This window comes from Varroa jacobsoni, unplaced genomic scaffold, assembly GCF_002532875.2.
Source record: "Varroa jacobsoni isolate VJ856 unplaced genomic scaffold, vjacob_1.0 contig00520, whole genome shotgun sequence".
Classification (NCBI taxonomy): domain Eukaryota; kingdom Metazoa; phylum Arthropoda; class Arachnida; order Mesostigmata; family Varroidae; genus Varroa; species Varroa jacobsoni.
Genome location: NW_019214479.1, coordinates 116,168 through 134,669, shown reverse-complemented (window position 1 = coordinate 134,669; position 18,502 = coordinate 116,168). Strand labels below are relative to the sequence as shown.

The window sequence follows — 18,502 nt, the reverse complement described above, 5'->3', positions numbered from 1 at the left end:
AAATGAAGTATACACATGGAGTCGCAGCACTCCACGTAAAAGTATACTAGATTGCGTACTGCAATTAATAAGTTGCGTAATTAAGACCCCTAAACTCAGATCTTAGATTTCTGCTGGATTGTATTGATCATTAATTCTGTAAGTATAAAATAATGCTTCAAGTTATATAGGAGCCGATCGAATAAAAAACAATAGCAACGAATGTCGTTACAACCGTAAGGCTTGAACGAAATTTTCGTTTGGTACATAGGTTGTTCTTTTTTGCATCCCTTTACTATTATGGTAAAGTGTTATATATATATATATATATATATATTATAGGAACGCGTATTTAGGCCAATTGTCATCACCTCTCCCGGATTATAAAATTTTATCTCGAACTCAGGCCGAAGTGTACATGATTTTTCCTCGAGCGATATATTTACTTCCAAAATATGATAATTTAAGAATTCCATAAAATAAAAGTTACCTGTTATATTACAGATAATAAGTGAGCAGTAGAACATTTGACGACAGACAGGATAAAAGCGATTTTTTTTCGAAATCGCCCTTACTAGCGAACTAATGAAAACAATCGTTTCAAGTGACCAACAAATAGTTTGAATCTTTGATTTAAATTTATTCTAATTTTTAATATTTCACTTGGTATTTTCTATCCCTTTCGCCTGTGGGCCAAGCCGTCCTAAGGCAGTGAGCGCAAGGAACAGGTCCAGAAGTAGGCCAACGATTGCGTACTATCGCTAGTTAATCTTATTCATACTTTACTTAAAACATGTATCGTGTATCCAGCTGTCATGGAGCCAATGCCTAAAAGAACACATTAAACGAAACATTACCTGACGAAGATCTACTTTTAAGGTCTGCGTAGCTCGAGTGGCATACGTCAATCTGCGATTTAGTTAATGCGCGAAAAAGCTCGGTACACCAATTTAGCTTATAAACGTTGACCTATTGTTGACTTCAATATGCATTGACGTCAATTAGAAGGACAATCGCGAAGCGTCGACGGCAAACGGAGCACCTAATTATTTACAAAGACTACAACCACAACTAGTCTAACCTATGGCAAAGTTCTACCGTCCGTGTAAGGTCACACGCCATTATAAAATTCCCGCGTCGAAATACACACGCGTGCAAAATTTCAGCTCAGTAGAATTATGCATACCGTACATACCATTGGCGGGGGCAACTTATAAATGGGCATACTGAAGGATTGCCGAAAGCTGTAGCGTACTGCGAGCATCCACTTTATGCACTCTATTTACGATGCAGAGTCAAGTGATATCAAGTCTTGCGAGTACAAGGACCGTAGGCCACAGCTGTTGGCTGTAGGGCAATATTTCGTTCGGAGAGAGAATGCTGGTTGTGTTCGTTTACGGTCGCATACTACGGTGCCGGTTATACAGATAGACAGATAACACGTTAAGCTCGAAAACGTTGTAATGGTGGTACTTGAAAGAACTTCGAGTATATGTGTATAAGTTATTTGCTCGCTGTTGGTGTGTTCCAGGCTGGAAGTGAAGAAGTTCATCTGCCAGTTCACGCTAAAGCGAAAAGTCGTTTTTGACTAAAGGTATGGCTAAACGTTAGCTGTACGGCTCTAGTAGTTTTTGATGCTTCTAAGCTGCGAGAGAGTGAAAGATAAACAATAACGCGGCATCGCGTGCAAAAATTACCTTGCACTCGATTAAGTACGGCATCAGTCGGTTTATGGTTGCATACATATACCTGTATATATACACAGTACGCCGTCGAAACCGCAAAAGTGCTCTATAAGCCCGGGCCTTCGTAAATCTAAATAACGTGATAATGAGCGTTCTTAAGCAAGGAACTTTCTACAAACGTAGAATGTTTTTCCCCACCAAAAGTTCCGCTCAGTTTCTCCGAAGTTGGGCCCTAAGTCTAGCTGACACAGCGGAACGGTTTCGGACTGCCCAGTACGATATAGTCGTAGCCAATTGCTATCACTTTATAAATAGCTGAATTTTTAAAATAGAGCAAAGCTTTTAGAATCACTTAGAACAAAACTCAATTGCAGATTCGTTTGCCCATTGCTAGAGATTTATATGCCAAGTACTATGATACAATGCGTCTTAGCTTATTGTAGTTCTACAGAAGTGTTGAATCGATGTACCTACGAATATACAAAGCTCCACCTATTGTAATGCTGACTATAATTTGAATCCAGTCAGTGTTAGATATACTGAGTCAACCTTGCGTGTTGATATTGAAATGGCTTATAGCCTGTCTATATGAAACGTTATTAGTAAAAAAAACCCAGGACCCACATTCTAGCTGGTTTCCCCTTGATATAACTCGTTGCATATCTTGGTTTACTAACGGTTTATATGGTCACATACAAGTGTGCCGAAATTCAGTAAGCACACATTTCAAAGTACGTATGGTTTTCAACACCTTTGTTGAGCACAGCGCTATAATCATGTAATAGGACGTAGTAACCATGCAGTAGTGCCATAATGACAGTAGGTCCTCCTCAAACAATAATATCTGACTGGCGTATTTATCTGTATTCACTTTTGGGTCCCCTACACGGCTTCACCTTGTGCTAAGAAATTTCCTTGCGTTCGTTTCAAGATATAAAAATTCACGGAAAAACGAGAAACAATCTATGTATCAAGCAGGGCCATCCAGGCCAAAGTAACCTAATAATGACCTCACAACCAGTTGAAATCGGGAGGATATGCTACGACAGGAAGAAAATCGCACTCGCAAGTATATTGACACATACACATTGCGCCGCAGGGACAGAAAGCGTATCCACAGCTGCTGACTTTTGGAGTTTGCCGGAAGCGGATGTTGGTGGCAATTGCTTTGTACTCGCCATATTCGCAAAGACAAAGGCCCGTATCTCTTATTAGCCTCATTTCTGCATGGAAGCAAAGAGTCTCTGCCACCCCAGTAGTACTGGCAAAGCTGTACTACCATTCCCTGTGTACGGATGTGACATTTGAACTATTGCTAGTGCATCTTGAAGTGAGATTTTGCCACCACCCAACCCCCGCAGAAAGAATCTATTAAGGTTTATCGGTGCAATTTTGCCTGCTGCTACATAGTACCACTTACTGAAATAATGTGACGTTCAAGCCATAAAAGCAAACACACAACTTAAATGTGGGTTCAAAAATAGAAATTTATATTTTTAAGATTCTACGTACCAGCAAGTTGCTTTGGGCCTTTCGTGCAAGATGTACAGTCACTTAGTGGTAACAAGCGCTACTGAAATAGCACAAGCTAACTATTTTGTGTCGTATTTTCAATAATTTTTGCGCGTACAAAAAAAATTATTGAAAATATAATATTTTTATATAGGCCAGATCATGTAGTACATAAGGTAAACAGGTTCAACGTTGCTCATAATTTTGCTTGCCACTGAATTTGAAACTAGTCAGATTCTAGACAGATTTTGGTCATCTGAACTTACTTCTTCGATTTTACACCAGGTACAATTGTCACATTACTCTATATTTCAATAAGCAAGTTTGCTCGATGAGATTTCTAACTTTGCTTTTAGCATTTTCTTTAAGATTAACTAAGTTGCCTAAAGACGGCGCAATGGGTCTTCGCAAAGAACAAACATACTGCTTTTGTTCTTTCGAGACTTAACTACACAGAACTTTATGTATCCTGTGCATCAGGCTATAACTATAGATTTCTGCCTTCATCGTACGACTTCACCGTATCAGCGAAATCCTATACGGTTACACGTTAAAGGAAATTTTTATTTTCCCGTACCGCGATTCCTTCCAAAATCCAAAATTGAAAGAACATCAAAATTTAATGTACTTTTGTGCAGCAGAACTAAGTGATCTCTAAATTGAAACATAACAATTGAACTTCCGCGACGTAACGGCGACTGTATCTATTCTGTTCTGTGTTTTTAGCGTCATTTAATTTCTGCCCATTCCACCTTTTGTGTCTTGCTTTTAGCACACTTTCAGGATCGTTCTTCTATTTGTCCAATAGTCAACACAGCCACTTATCGGTATCAGCCTACTTTTACTCGCTATATTCGTCTCCATATCGGAGAAGATAGCCGAGTCTAGCCGCGTTGTGCTGACTTGTATCGTTACTGCCAGAGAAACTAGTTCATAGCAAATAAACAAGAGGCAAAAATTGGCACAATCGATACCCAATAAATGGCTTTGGGCTCTTTGCTTCGCGCAGTTTTACATATAGAAAAGGGCTTGCTAAATTGCGGTAGGGCAAGGGAGAGATGGGGGATTATTATTATAACGCAAAAAGATTGGCGCTTGCAGTAGAACACACGGCACATCAAGGGTATGGAGAATACTAGAGCCGATCGTAAGGGTGTACCGCGGCTTGATGTAGTAGTCTTACTATCTAAAATCAACCGCTCTTGTAGCCAGCGTGATGAAGTATTTGGACACGCACAGGACGAGAAAAAGGCCTTTCTATTGGCCATTGTACCGCTATTCATGGCGTAGTTGAGCTTAACTAATTTTTTAGCTTAACAAAACAATCCGGTGGCATGATAGACACGAAAGGAAAATGTCGGCAATACCAAGAGAAGGCCCCGACGTCCGATTCATCTTCTCTACTCGAGTTCCAGTCATGCAATTCCTTTGGATATTAACATTTGTTTGCGCCTGCATTCCCCATAGTTGTATGGATTGTTTGAAAACGAAAAACCCGCTGAGAGCTGGGTCGCTTCTGCAAGGCCCATGGCTTTCGTTGGTACTGCCGGCCAAGATTTGGCCTGTAAGTTGTTACATTGAAAATTCTAAAAGCAACCGAAAAAAGGTATCACAAACGTCAGCCAATTGGCGGTTTTAACGCAACATCGGTTCGCAACTATCAAAACATGAATAATGTAATAGGAATAAGCTAAGACTCAAATAGGTCAAAAAGAAAGACAACCGGGAAGCATTAAAACAGTGAAAACCATTGAAAGGCCTCAAGGGGAAGATTGGAAGACTGGTCTGTATCGTCTCAATCCCACACGTAATTCTTTGAGCCTATCTGTAGTTGTTAGGGTCGGCAGGCCGCAGACATGGGGAGTACAATGATAATGACATTGCCCATGGCTGAATCTGGATCTTATTTGAGAAACGTAACGTGGTCATAAAAAATCTATAGACGAGTCGCTGCGTACTGCCTTTTACTCAGGCCGTGGCAACAATAATTTGATTTCTCTATGTGTTGCTTGTTGCGGTTTCTTTTTCCACTGTTATTACTACACTTTATCATTAGGTGTATACACTAGATGTTGGCTTCGTGTTTGCCTTATTGTTTACTTATTATAATATAGTGCAGAAAACGACCTAAACCCTAACACACGGCAGCAGACGTAACTCATGTAAATACGATACGGCAAATAAATGCGGTATTAAGGTAAAGAATAGTTACAACGATGGAATAGCTTTACATGTTTATCGCCAGGCCTTTACAATAACCAGCCAAAGAGGTTAGGTGATATCGACTGAAATCCTTTGCCTATTGTGTAGTCTGAAGTTATTGTTGAAGTCACGCATTTGTATTGAGGTGACAGATTTGTGTTAGCTTCTAAACGTGTCCGACCAAATGCACCGTAGACGCTTGTCTGAGTGACAAGGCAAGGAATGACTGACTGGTTAAAGTAAGTCGAATAGTTTTTAAGTAATCACTTTTGTACACCGCAATTCTTTGAACCGACAGATAAGAAAATGCGTCTAAGATGCAAATTATAATCACTTCTAATTCATGTTGACAGTATTCATGCACCGACCAAGTTAGTAACCCCCGGCATTCACTCGGCACGATGCGTTAACCCCGTTCCCTATCATTACGCTGTGTAGACATGGACACCACTTAATTATCGCGGGCGCGCTTTATTTTTTCTCATTTAAGTATAATAAACAGCTAAGCACATATAAATGGACGAACGCTTCTGGAAGTTAATTTTATGCTTTTCTGAGGTGAAGAACTAATTGCATAGCTTACGACGCAATTACGTTCGATAATACGATGGGTCATTCAATGATTTTAGATAACGTGAACCTTAGCAGATGAGCGAATGATACTACTACTATTTAAAATAAGCCAGTAGGCTCTGAGATACGCCATTTTTTTCACATTTTCTGAACCTTTCCGAAGAAATCAGTCGTCATTCTGAACGGAACAGTATTGCCACCAGCGAACAGAGTTTCAAATAGAACATAAAGACGATTAAGTTTTTTTCGTTTGTTTTATGATCAGATCATCTTTAAAACTGTTAAAGCAATAGTCGGAGGACACGGTACCTTTAGGACCTGCATGTGAAGATATGAAACAGTAAGAAAAATCCAATGATGTCATGAAATGACGAATATTTACAAAATGGAAAGCTACAAACGTTTTTAGATTCGTAACGTATATGCCCTAAGTTACGTTCAGCATTTACTAGGGTAACTGAACGATTTAGAATAATATGGTTCCGTGTCGGAAGTCAGCCCTCTGATAAAATGCCGAACGACGATACCGGACGTAAAGTACAAAACATAGAGAAAGATGGACGCATAGGACGAAGCCTGCTTTACCGCACAGTTTGCGTACCTTTCGGTTGTTTTCCTATGACAACTTTAGGTCAGAGGTTTCTTCGTAGAAGAAAGAAGATGCGTAATATTTTAGCACAGATCATTCCGTACAATAATCAATCATCTCGTGAAAACGTATTTATTGTTCAGTTGATCTTGTTAGTTAAGGATCGCAGTTTTCGATTATGCTTCAACGATTCTAAACTGTACTAGAGTAAAGGCTGTATTTAGAATGCCGCACGAGGAATAGCTTCGAAAAAAATTCGAGCGGTAAAGGTCAACGTTTTTTTTTTCAAATCATTGAATCTTGTACCAGAAGATAAATAGACGTGTTTCGTATACTTCTATACTACCGTTAAACGGAATAAATGTGGTAATTTTAGCCAGTGGTATCTTCTTCAAATTGCTTGCAATACTTGACATTAGTTTATTTCAAATATGTCTTTCGCATAATTAACAAACACAGTCAGATCGTACCGTTTACAAAACCCAGTATTTTAGGTTAACTTAGCATTGAAAAAAGCAATAAAACGCCCGTTACACTAGATCATCTAGGAACGAATTTTAAGCAAAGCCGGGCAGACGCTTGCAACGCAATTACGCGCTGCCTTCGCTGTAATGTTACATCAAGTTGGCATGGTGCATTAGGGCAACGAGAGTTTCTTTAGTTTATCCTTCTTTGTCAGTTGCCTGTTAATGATGCAGAAAACAAATTTTTCACCCCTGAGCGGCACAGGCACAATATGTCTCCAAATGGCCAAACTAAAATACGCTAAGGTCACATAATCCCCTAAATATCTAATTTGGTTTATAAACGATATGATTTTTTGTCTTGGAATAGGTTAAACGATATCTGCTTTGATGAAGATTTCCTTTTACAATTTTCATAAAACAATGATTTTGCCTAGATTGTTCTTCATAAGGAAGTGAATGGCATCAGTACCAAACAACATGACAAAACGTTTAGTTATATGGTATGTATAAACATTTGTTTTCGCCTTTACACTTGTCTAAATATGTATTAGAGAGAGAGAGAGAGAGAGAGAGAGAGCTGTGACATGTAAATATTACACGATTTTATTGCCAAATTAGTCCTGCTTTGCTTCAGTACAGACAGTAGATAATATGAGACGCATGATGCGCACTATATAGGGGTTCTGAAGCCGTTCGGTCTATATAATAGGGCTTCGAGTGTAGGACTCGGTCCTAGCCGTTGCTCCGGCTAAGAAATTTCCAGTAGGGAATCGGAAAGCGAATAAACCATAAACTTGAGGCAGATTTTGTCCATTTTTATGGCCAAGGCTCAGTGCGGCCACTGCATTTACAGTAGGCTAAAGGCATCGTTTCGTCCTGATACTTAAAAACAACAAAAAAAATAATATAAAAATAGAATTAGGGCGCAGCAGCATAGGGGGACACGTTTACTGATATTAAATTGAACGCTACATGATTTCGTCTGTTCTAGCTTTTAATGTTTTCTACCTATTTCTTTATTTGCATATGTACTGTATTAAGATATGAGCATTAGAAGAGAGGTTCCCATCGTGTCGATCATCACCATCGTTTGCCCTCGCTATGCTTCCTCTCGTTGTGATTATTCTTATTTTCTATGAATTTCTGAAAGTTAATGAATATGAAAATGCACGTATTTACTTGATGATGAAGCTTTCTTTTCCTTCATGCTAGATTAGAACACTCAGCCCACAAGAAAAAAATATTAAGCGCTTAATTATGAAGTAATCATCTACTGTACACCTAGTAAAATTTGGCCTCGAAAGGTTATCAGTAAAGGCCCTGTAGCTGATCAGAGGAATATCGCGTCATTTATTCTCTATCAGCGACACCAGAGGAAAAAGCTGCACTAGTAGCAAAATCACGGACAGATCTGAAATAACTGCTGAGTCACCAGTTGACATGCCACCTTAGTGCAGTCTAATGGGACCTTTCGCGTTGGACCTTCTAATCGTCCTTAATCTGTATACTTGTGTGTATGTGCGTGGCGTAGTGACTAAAAGCGACTAAATATAAAACAAGGGTAAAGTGAAATGGTATGGAATTAACACCAGCTCGGTAGCTCCCGTAGAATGTCACACCAGCTAATCACAATCTGATTGGTAGGAGCAAAGGTTAAGCCATTTGCCTCGTCCGGTTAGGTCTGTCGAGCAAAATATAGCTGTATTCAATAGATCAGCCTAATATGGGCCTCAACACATTACGGCGTTGGGCCTATAATCTGTCTACATGGGAATTTCTTCGTCGTACTACCCCAAATACATTGCCCATTCAGTTACCTTTACCGAATAGTTCATTGCCACCTTCACCATGTAATAAACACTGATTATCCAACCGAATATAAAATTAACTTATTTCTAACCTAACAGATATGCTTCCCTAGAATAGAAGTGCAATTGTAACACTTTTACATCGAAAAATTTCTCTAACGGCCTATTTATAGGAAAAATCCAATAATTGATGCACTGAAGTCTGGTGCGATGCGAACAGCTCCATAGTAGTCGTCCAAGTTCCGTGAAGTTCGTTAAACAGTTAGGTCAAATAGCCCAAATGACACCTTGTCGAAAAGCCTGTCGATCACGAGAATAGACCGGTTAACGCTAATCAAAATTGGGCTTCTTTGAAACTAATTCTGGGACGGATCCCAGTTTGTTCCAAAGTGCCATCAACATGTTGATTCAAATCAGCTATTTAACGATACGAGAGGCACTTTTTTCTCACTATAATAGAAGCAGATTATCTAGCAGAAGGTTTTTATCGAACATTTCTACGGTATATGAGCGCATCTGGCAAGTCGACTCGAAAGGTGAACCTGATATACGCCTATGGTTAGTGCTATAATGTGCCTAGGACACTGGAAGCAGCTGGCCATCTATCTAACAGACTAACAATCTACTTTTTAGTCGCTATTTATAGTACACTTACATGCCTGCGTCGAAAGTGGTTTCCTCTGTGCAGGCATTGAGGAATATCGTCCAAATCGGTACTGTCCTCTAAACAACACGCTGCCTGTATTTTCTGTCGCCTCTTTTGCCGACGAAAAGAGATCGCTGTCAAACACTGTTGTGATTGATAGGTCGCAGATAGCGACCATCATTCAGCTGGCGCTATTCTGCCACGCAAGCTGGTTTGATCATTCAGAACTGCAGCAGTACTCCAAATGATCAGTGCTAAACAAAGTAATACATATATATATATATGGCTTTTTGAACGTGCTGACTTCGGTGTTACTTAAACTGATAGATCAAGTAAGTGTTATTGTGTGTACGCATTTGGTCGCTCTATCTTACTTTTAGCAAATAGCAGACCCGAGTGCTTCGCCAGTTCCAGAGCCAGACAAAAACGAATCTTCTACTCGTTGAACCAATTGCAGACGCAGCATTTGGTAGGAATCCCTCAATCCACTAAAGTGTAGTTCTTAGTTCGTCTGCGTATACGATCGTGTTGTCAATCACAATTATATTGACACGACAAATCGATGCCGGCGGTATTGCCACAGTTGAATAAGAAACTGCAAAGTTTGCTACTTTGCGAATTAACTAGAAACGCCTAAAAAAAGAAAGTACAGATCTGTACGACCTTTGTAAAGCCAAGAAAATCCTAGCATCGAGTAATCGATAGCTGTTATATGAATGATCATATGATATATGGGTGAAATTATATATATCTACCTCTATATAATCTATCAGATTTTGAGTATGACTTTGCGTAGAATAGACATCTCCTGTCACCTCCTCATCAAACATAGGGTAACAATGGTTGCCTTTTCTTTCAGAGTGACGTTTACTGACAATGATATTTACCTTATAAAATTATTATTATATTCCTTTTTTTCATTGATTAGCCTACATCAGAGAATAACGATAAAATATTTTCCAGCATAACTGCGCACGAAACCCCCAAAGATCACTTAACTTTTAAAAGTCATTTAATTGGATCACCAATATTTAACACACACGTAGCTAGAGTGTACCTAACTTAATTCAATTATGAAGCAATAAAAAAGTTACCAAAGAAATTTTTCTCAACCGCCGACAATCCATCCACCGAGATGAAAATTACCACGCGAATCTGCTCACCATTTCACTAGCTCTATAAGGGCACTTCCTAGAAAATCTGTAGTTCAACTTTTTGAGAAACTTTTTCTCAAGGCCCGACCTGTCCGACTGTAGCTAACCCGGTCACCGTTAGCGGCCGATCATGCTAGATGAGGGCCAAACGGAACTTCCTAGCAAGTTGTAAATGTGGAACTGAATGATAGACACGCTACGGAGGAAAAGTTTTTTAGCGTATTTCCTCTGCGGAGTCATTGTTCAGCATCGAATGTCTAGACAACGAAAGATTGGACCTTTAGATAAGCACCGCCCTGCGGAACCACGCATGGATACCCCTCCCCTAAGCGTAATAAACGTAAGCAAGGCAATCCATATATAGTCGCGCAGGCTCCATTGCGGCAAATGATTCGCGCGGGGTTCAGATGAATGCTGCTCTTCCATAAGCTCATCGGGATCGGTTATGATTAGCTAAAGTGTGTCCCGGGAGCGCAATATGTAACGTGTTAATCTACGAAGATGGTCCACTCTAGCGGACTACAGCCGGATATATACTCAAGCCGATACAGGTAACGGCTAAAAGGCTAACTTATGGATCGGCACCTGTCCGTTTGTCTGTACGGGGGGTATTAGTGTGACCGAAAGCGCCCGATCGAGCGGAATATAAATTTCACTCTATGTGAGAAGGTCTAGATATCGTCTACTTATAGACCCAGCATTGACTACTACTAGCACGGACAACCATACAGAGCTAGAGCTGACGCAGAACGTCTTGCCAATAATCATTGCCAATAATGGACTCAGCTCCAAACGTACGAAATGCTGGCGATAAAATCTAACGTAAAGGTAAGTGGGGTAGCAGCATAATGCAGATAAACAGGCAGGTACTAGGTAAATTCGCACAGCCATCCAGGAGCTAAAGTAGCATCTTTGAATGTATGTCTCGGAGCGACCCATACCGCATATACAGAATTAGTTGGGATCTCAACGTCATGTGAGCAGATCAGCGTTCTTTCAAATGCATCCTTTTTACCGTGCTATAAACGTGGTTGCTCCACAAGGGACTTATGGCTGCGAGAAACACCTTATATAGGCTATACAGGTATAGACATTTATTAAATATTAGATTAGTGTGCATTGTTATTAGCCTTGCCGACTAGGTGTAGGTAAATAATATAAATAATATATAAATAAATAAATGATCCGCTGCGCCTTTATGCGAGCATAAGAACAAAAAAAAGTTTTACGTATTCGGCCTTCGCCCCTCCTCCTTAACTAGCAATCTAACCTGCATCTGAAGTGCTAATAAAACCGGCCGTGCCCCATGTGCATCTTCCATTGTCACATCTTTCCAACTAAGTAAGATCATGCAATGATGCTTCATAAAATCGGAAGGGGATCTTTTTTAATAATATGAAGGTCTTTTTTAATATTTCGTTCAAGGAAGGCTTTTTTCACAAGGCAGCGGCTTTGTGCTGTACGCCGATATGACGCACTTTCATAACTAGTTAATAAGTAAAAATCCGCCATTTACATTCTATACCAATAAAGTATTTATAGCCCACATTTGTCAGCGCAAAGAACGGACTGTCTATTAAGCGTTCAATGCTAAACATTGATTAATACCTCAGCTATTACCTTCGTTAATGGATTTCTTAAATTAGCGAAAATTTCTTCTGGCTCGCCGATTAAAGTAGAACCATAGCGTTACCAAATCTACTTTGGTAATTTATGCACCTGCTTAGAGTGCACATCTGTGAGAATCTGGCAGGCTTAGCCTTTACATTGCTTCTTCATGAACCTGAAACCCTAACTTATTAGTCTGTCGATCCGTTGTAATGCTGTAAAACTTACCGGGCCTCAATTTGTACAAATTGCAACGCGTGTGGTAGGAGCAAGGTCGTTAAGCGGGCAATACACGACAGACCCTGAAAGCTGCTACATCTTTGTTGTTTCTAGACCTTTAGCATAAAATGATTTAGATACCTTTTTTAATAGCAATCCACCAATGGCCAAATGTCGATCAGTGCACAAGCAGCTAGAGAAGATTATCGTAATGTCTTAACTTAAACTGAAAAAGCCAGTGCATATCTATCAAGGATATCTGCTCGCTTTTTCAAAAGCGGACTTTCGCACAGACCCGGTTCGGATGTCGGCTATGATAAAAATATTGTTGTACGGAAGTATGGGAGTATGAAAATCCGCTAAACAAATGTGTTTCTTCCGGATGTAAAAAATTCTTTCGTGAGCAGCTTGATGAGGTTTTCGGTTAACGTAGTCAAGCGCGGCTTCAGTGTCATTAATTGCATCGCTTGACTATGAAGCCGTTCACATTTACAACGTTTATAAATCTCTGGTAGGAATATGGTCACGTGACACTGTAAGACTTATGGATTCGATTGATTTGCTAGAACTAGGTCCCTCGAGGGCTTAGTGTTGGCAGGTTTGATGTTATCTATGCCGTATCATTCATATCTAGATTTACGTTAAACAACAGAGTATCCCCATACTTGATCGACACAAAACGGTCCTTTCGACGATTTGTAACGGCTACATTGTGGATTTCACGGTCTCTTCCCCTCTTCGTCTCTCTCTGCCGAAAATTAGGCACTGGTTGAACCCGTATAGAAACCTACTTGAAGTGCATCTGGCGCCACCTGTCTCCGGCCGACAATTGAATTTACGCAGTTTTAGTTTACTAAGCATGTAACATTCTTTAACAGCATGGATGGTAAATTGTGCATATTTACTCACTATAGCCTGTCTACAAGCACGATCGTTGCGTGACACGTTCTTGGTCCTTGATGCCTTTACGTGCTTTAGTCCGCCATCTGAAGCCCAGCCAAACCTATCAGATCTTATATTGAATGTTTACTTTCTAACCACCCGATAAAGAGCTTATGCTACCCATCAGTGATTTAATGTTTGCATAGCATCGAACTTTAGCGAGAACAATTAAGTGTCATTTTAATAAGTCGTTCTTGTGTTTCTTTTTTGCGATAGAACAGTTCGTATCGTTATGTGGTTTGGTTTTTGAAGGAAAAGAAGGGGGCGTAACATGCTAACGGGATTCAACTTCATCCAGCGTTGTATACGTGTGCCTGTTGCAAGTATTGAACGTTTATTATTATTTATAGTTTATTTATTATAGTTATTTCTAATTTCTTATATCTTATTTGATACAATTTGTCAGATAACAAAGCATTCGCAGCTTACGACGCTACTCGAAACGCTACACATAATACACAGATCGACCGACATGGGGTGTCTTTGGTACAGCTTAAATTGTCGCTGTCTTCGCTAACATATTGACATACTCATAACCGAGTCTTCAGTTGTTAAAGTTATGTTAAAACGCCGATATCGTTCGCCACATTCTTTTGAACAGGGGCGGATGTCAGGCACATATTTGCTACAATGCTTCCCTCAACAAGGAAGAGTCCTGAGGGAACTTTTTGATGGCATTCCATCTATTCGAGGCTGTACAAGCGTCTCACACTCAGTGCACGCAAAGCCTAGAAAAGCAATAGCAGCAGATTTTCTAAAAAGTGGAATAGCGTCTGAATCGTGTCGATCCTTTGTTGAATGACAGGGTTATTTTTCTCAGCTTCATGTGATTCGGTCTATTTTTTCGATAGCAAACAACACACTAGTGGCTTGGCACATATTTTTCAAGGATGCGGTTTTACGCTGTTGAAGACGATCCCGCTAATGTCTTCGCCAGTACCAGCCTTCGTCTAGGCGTATAAGCGGACTCAAGGATGCAGACCGACAGGCCAGTAATAGGCAATACGCACCGAAAAAAATGAAAGTTGAAAGGACAATTAGTTTAATATAACGGGAGGAAGAGCAGTGACGACAAATCCGCCAAAATAAGTCACTAGGACTTAGAACTGTGTGAACATGACCAAGGATGTGACCGTTCCCCGCTCTTGTCAAGAGTGTTGCATCGCGAGTCACAGAGAGGTCGAATAAGAAGTGATAATTGACTAAAGTTAATAAAAAGTAGAAATAACGCAATTGAACTCCGTTCCATCGATGCTTTAAATTAGACATTCGTTTACAATTTCTAACGTAACAATTTCTCAGTTGGGTTTGTTCTTGTAGAATAGAATATCGTTAACACTTTTATTCCTACTATGCTTTTGCCCAGTGCTAATCAGGTGATCCGAACTGCGATAATTTGTTTAATCAGAGGACATCAGGCCCGAACTGTCCTGTCAACCGATGCTGTTTTAGCAACCCCTTATGCAGGTCCTAGTACGTATTAAAGGTAATACCATATCTAGGATCATATCATAGTGAATAGAACATGAAATTATTGGAAATTCATATATAGCAAGCTTCAATCCAAGCTAGGCTCTGTCGATTGAGGGCACATTGATGCTTTTGGAAGCGTTTGGAAGCTTTTTATGCTGTCGGCAAGCGACATGGATTCTGCAAAAATCTTTTAAGTGAACCAATATAAACCAAGTAGGCTTATTGAAACATTTAGCCTTGATCTCTGAATGGTCGTGTTCTACACTGTTGTCTAAAATCTACGGACTACACACAAAGCAGATTATTTTTTCTGCTGATTATTATTTTAACGGGCTTTTAACGTAATTTGCCAAACGGTCATTCTTAGGCATTTCTCCGCCAAACTGCAGCCTTAATAGTCACAGGTCATATGCTGAATAGCCTTCACATTTTCCCTGAATTTATTTTTTCATAAAAAACCAATGCTCGAAAATTGTCTCTCGATTTAAATAGGCTGCAAGTACCAGTAGCACGGATAATGCCTAGTAGATCCTCATACGTTACACAAAGGTATCGACTTGTACGACGAGGGCATTTTCGACTAGCGAAACAATACCGGCAAGTGGCCCGACTATAATGGATTAGCGTAGCTATTGGTAAACAGAGGATTTCGACCGCTGAATGTTCGTCTGATGCAACATGTCGCCACTCTATCTACAACTAAAGATATGAGTACCCGTCTTCTATCTGCCGTATTTCAATCTATCGCGTAGTAGGTCATTTCTACTGTGAGTCCGTGGAAAGTCGAACGGATCATAGCTGGTGAAGCAGCAATAAGACGCATGGTTATCAAGCAACATAGACTCATGACTGTGAGGGCCTGGGCCATCTGTTTGCACAGGCCGAATTTATGTTCTGCTATGGTGCTATTTTATGTCAGCCTTATGTGGCTATAGTCAGCGCTACTGGGTTTTCAATAATACAGTGGTAACAATGTTCTTATTCACTAGCGCTAAAACTCGTATCGATGTGTTTAACTATGTTATAAAAAGCTATGATAGCGTGCTATCTGTGAGGAAAGGATTAACAACTCAGTGTTGGTTATACTGTGCTCAGACACAACTTTTTTTATGAACGGGTCAGCCCTTCAAGGAAGGACGTGACTGGAAAAAGCAGCGTGCTCATATCAAGGACTACAAATCGGTTATACACGCGATTTTTTTCATCAGCGACTTTACATCAATTCCTCTGTCATCAGCTGTTATTTCTGCTTGCAGCCTGTGAACTAAGACTATGCACAAAGATTCTGCTACGATGCCGTGTCTCGTATCTGATGTGCACGTAGGTGCACCACATTGTGGAACTGGCCTGCAATACGCCTGGCTCAGAAGATGACGGTAGCAAAATGTTCTACGAAGCACTGTTAAATTCAAAGCAATCAGTTTTTAAGCTTAATTGTATATAAATCATATATATATCTAAACAGCTGTGCCCACACGAAGATCTTAAGCTATCATAGATTTCTAGCTAGAAAAACAGTGGATGTTCAGACTCAACTTGTTGTCCCTTCGGCTTCTGCAAAGCAAGATTTAGTTTTATATAAACTCATAGATTAAACAGTTTATGTAGGAAGACAGTTATCAAAACGTAACCTTAGTAGCCCTCCAAGCAGAAGTTGGCAAATAATAATAAGCTCTAAAAAAGGTAACAATCTTTTAATACTATATGTCTAATAAAGGAGAAAGCTCAAAAAAACGACCTAAAGTTCAAAGTAATCATTCAATTCAAAAAATAGAGGCATTTTTGAGATCATGAGATTTTAATTGCCTATACTTTTGCAATTATGGCTTTCCATCTTGGCTATTGAACTACTAGGGAAACAAGCGAAAACTGTATATATGCTCGCAGTGATTACATATGACCGTGTATTCTATCAGTACGTGTAACGTCGAATAATATAACATAACGTCAAAATAAAAACGTCAAAGGGTACAAAATGAATATAACCTTAGATTAGTGTTTCCTTATTAAAAGGCATATAAATAAAATTCTTGTATCAATCTAGGAAATGAAATAGTTTTGTTTACTAAGGAACAAAGAGCTAAGCTCTTTGTTCCTTAGTAAAGCAACGAGCCGTTCAAATGGCCACGTATTCGATAGTCGTACGTGTGAAGGGCAATCGAATTCAAGCGAAGCACCTAATGAACAAACAATGTTGTTTATTAACAAAAAATCAAAAAATTAACGTGCAGGAAAAATCAATGACTGTATTAACGAGTGTTAGGTTTACGTAGAAGTACAAAGATGTTTAAAAGCATAAAGCTCTCTCTCTCTCGCCCTTTATATATATATATATGGAAAAGCATCTTCGAACAACAGCATTCCCTGGAAGCGATTCATCGCAGTTGTTAGGTGTTTACCAAATGACCATTGGTAGACTACCACCCTTATACCGACCGCATAGAACAACACTAAAAGCTCTCGATAGGCCAAGCGTACATCCACAGATTCCCTGCCACTACTCCTGCCGACGCAGTTGTAAACAAACAGAAAACCATTGAAAACCTGCAGCCACAGCAGTAAACAGTATTCGTTTCTTTTGTCGGTTCTCTACCATCGTCTATAGCTATTAACATGTCCAAAAAGCAATAGCCGTTTTTGTTTAAGCAACTCAGCATACAGTCAGGATTCCACAAGTTAGCTTGCACTCAGGATTCTGTAAATAAGATGTGTAGATACATTTCACAGTTGTCCCCCTTTAAAAGTGGCTCAAGGCGGTCGTAGGAGAACTGGAGAAATCTAATGGAGTGCGCTCTTCATGTCTACGATAGTGTTTTTCCCTTTATTCTAATATATATATATATATATACATGTATCGATTTATAGGGGCCGAACTTCTACGCCAAATGTGGGACTTAAGTCGGTTTTTGGCACGAGAACAAGAAAGGTCGATTTTTGGAGGTAGCGGCATATAGAATATATCTCTTTAAGTATTTACCATGCGTGACCTCAGCGGCAAACGTCGATCGAACTACAATTGTGTCATATGTACTAATATATTACGGTAGTACTGTCAATCTGGTGAGACATGGCTGACGATTTTCTTATTCCGACAACCACATCGCTTTCTTCTGTATGATAGCTTTTTATTTGTACTACATTGTGGATGAGATACAACCAGAACGATGCTTCCTTTAAAGGCCTTCGAGCTGCATAACCAACATAAATGCAGGATAAACAAAGTTATAAAATTCGTGCTGGATTTGCTTGGATTAGCCGTTATTGAGTAGTAATGCGGAAAGCAAATCGTATGTAAGTAAATGGAGATATCAGAATACAACAAATAGGCATAGTGTACGTTCATACCTTAATGACTTTAGGGCAATCATCTGGACGCGGTCGGTAGCATTTATAAACCTTATGAACAAATAATATCACCGACAGCCGATGTCTAGCTATCATCGTTGTTCTTGGTGGTCAAAAAAATAGGATGTAATTTGGCCTGAAGGAATTCTTGCCTCTGGATAACTTCCATTGTTGTACACAGTCATTCGGTAGTAGTGAAAAGGTACAAGAACAAAAATGATGATAATAATAAATAACAATGTAATTCTAATATGAATCACTGGAACAGCTTTGCTAAAGCCATGAGAGCTGCACTGAGCA

General features: G+C 39.6%; 1 long non-coding RNA gene across 1 annotated transcript; it reads right to left on the bottom strand.

Annotated features, from left to right (window-relative positions):
* Nucleotides 1-7,585: 7,585 nt before the first annotated feature.
* Nucleotides 7,586-18,289, bottom strand: LOC111271302 (uncharacterized). Its single transcript, XR_002686796.2, has 4 exons — nt 18,203-18,289; nt 9,471-10,094; nt 8,976-9,115; nt 7,586-7,889 (listed from the first exon to the last, which is right to left on the bottom strand). It is a non-coding gene; the product is annotated as an uncharacterized LOC111271302 (long non-coding RNA).
* Between the last annotated feature and the right edge of the window lie 213 nt (nt 18,290-18,502).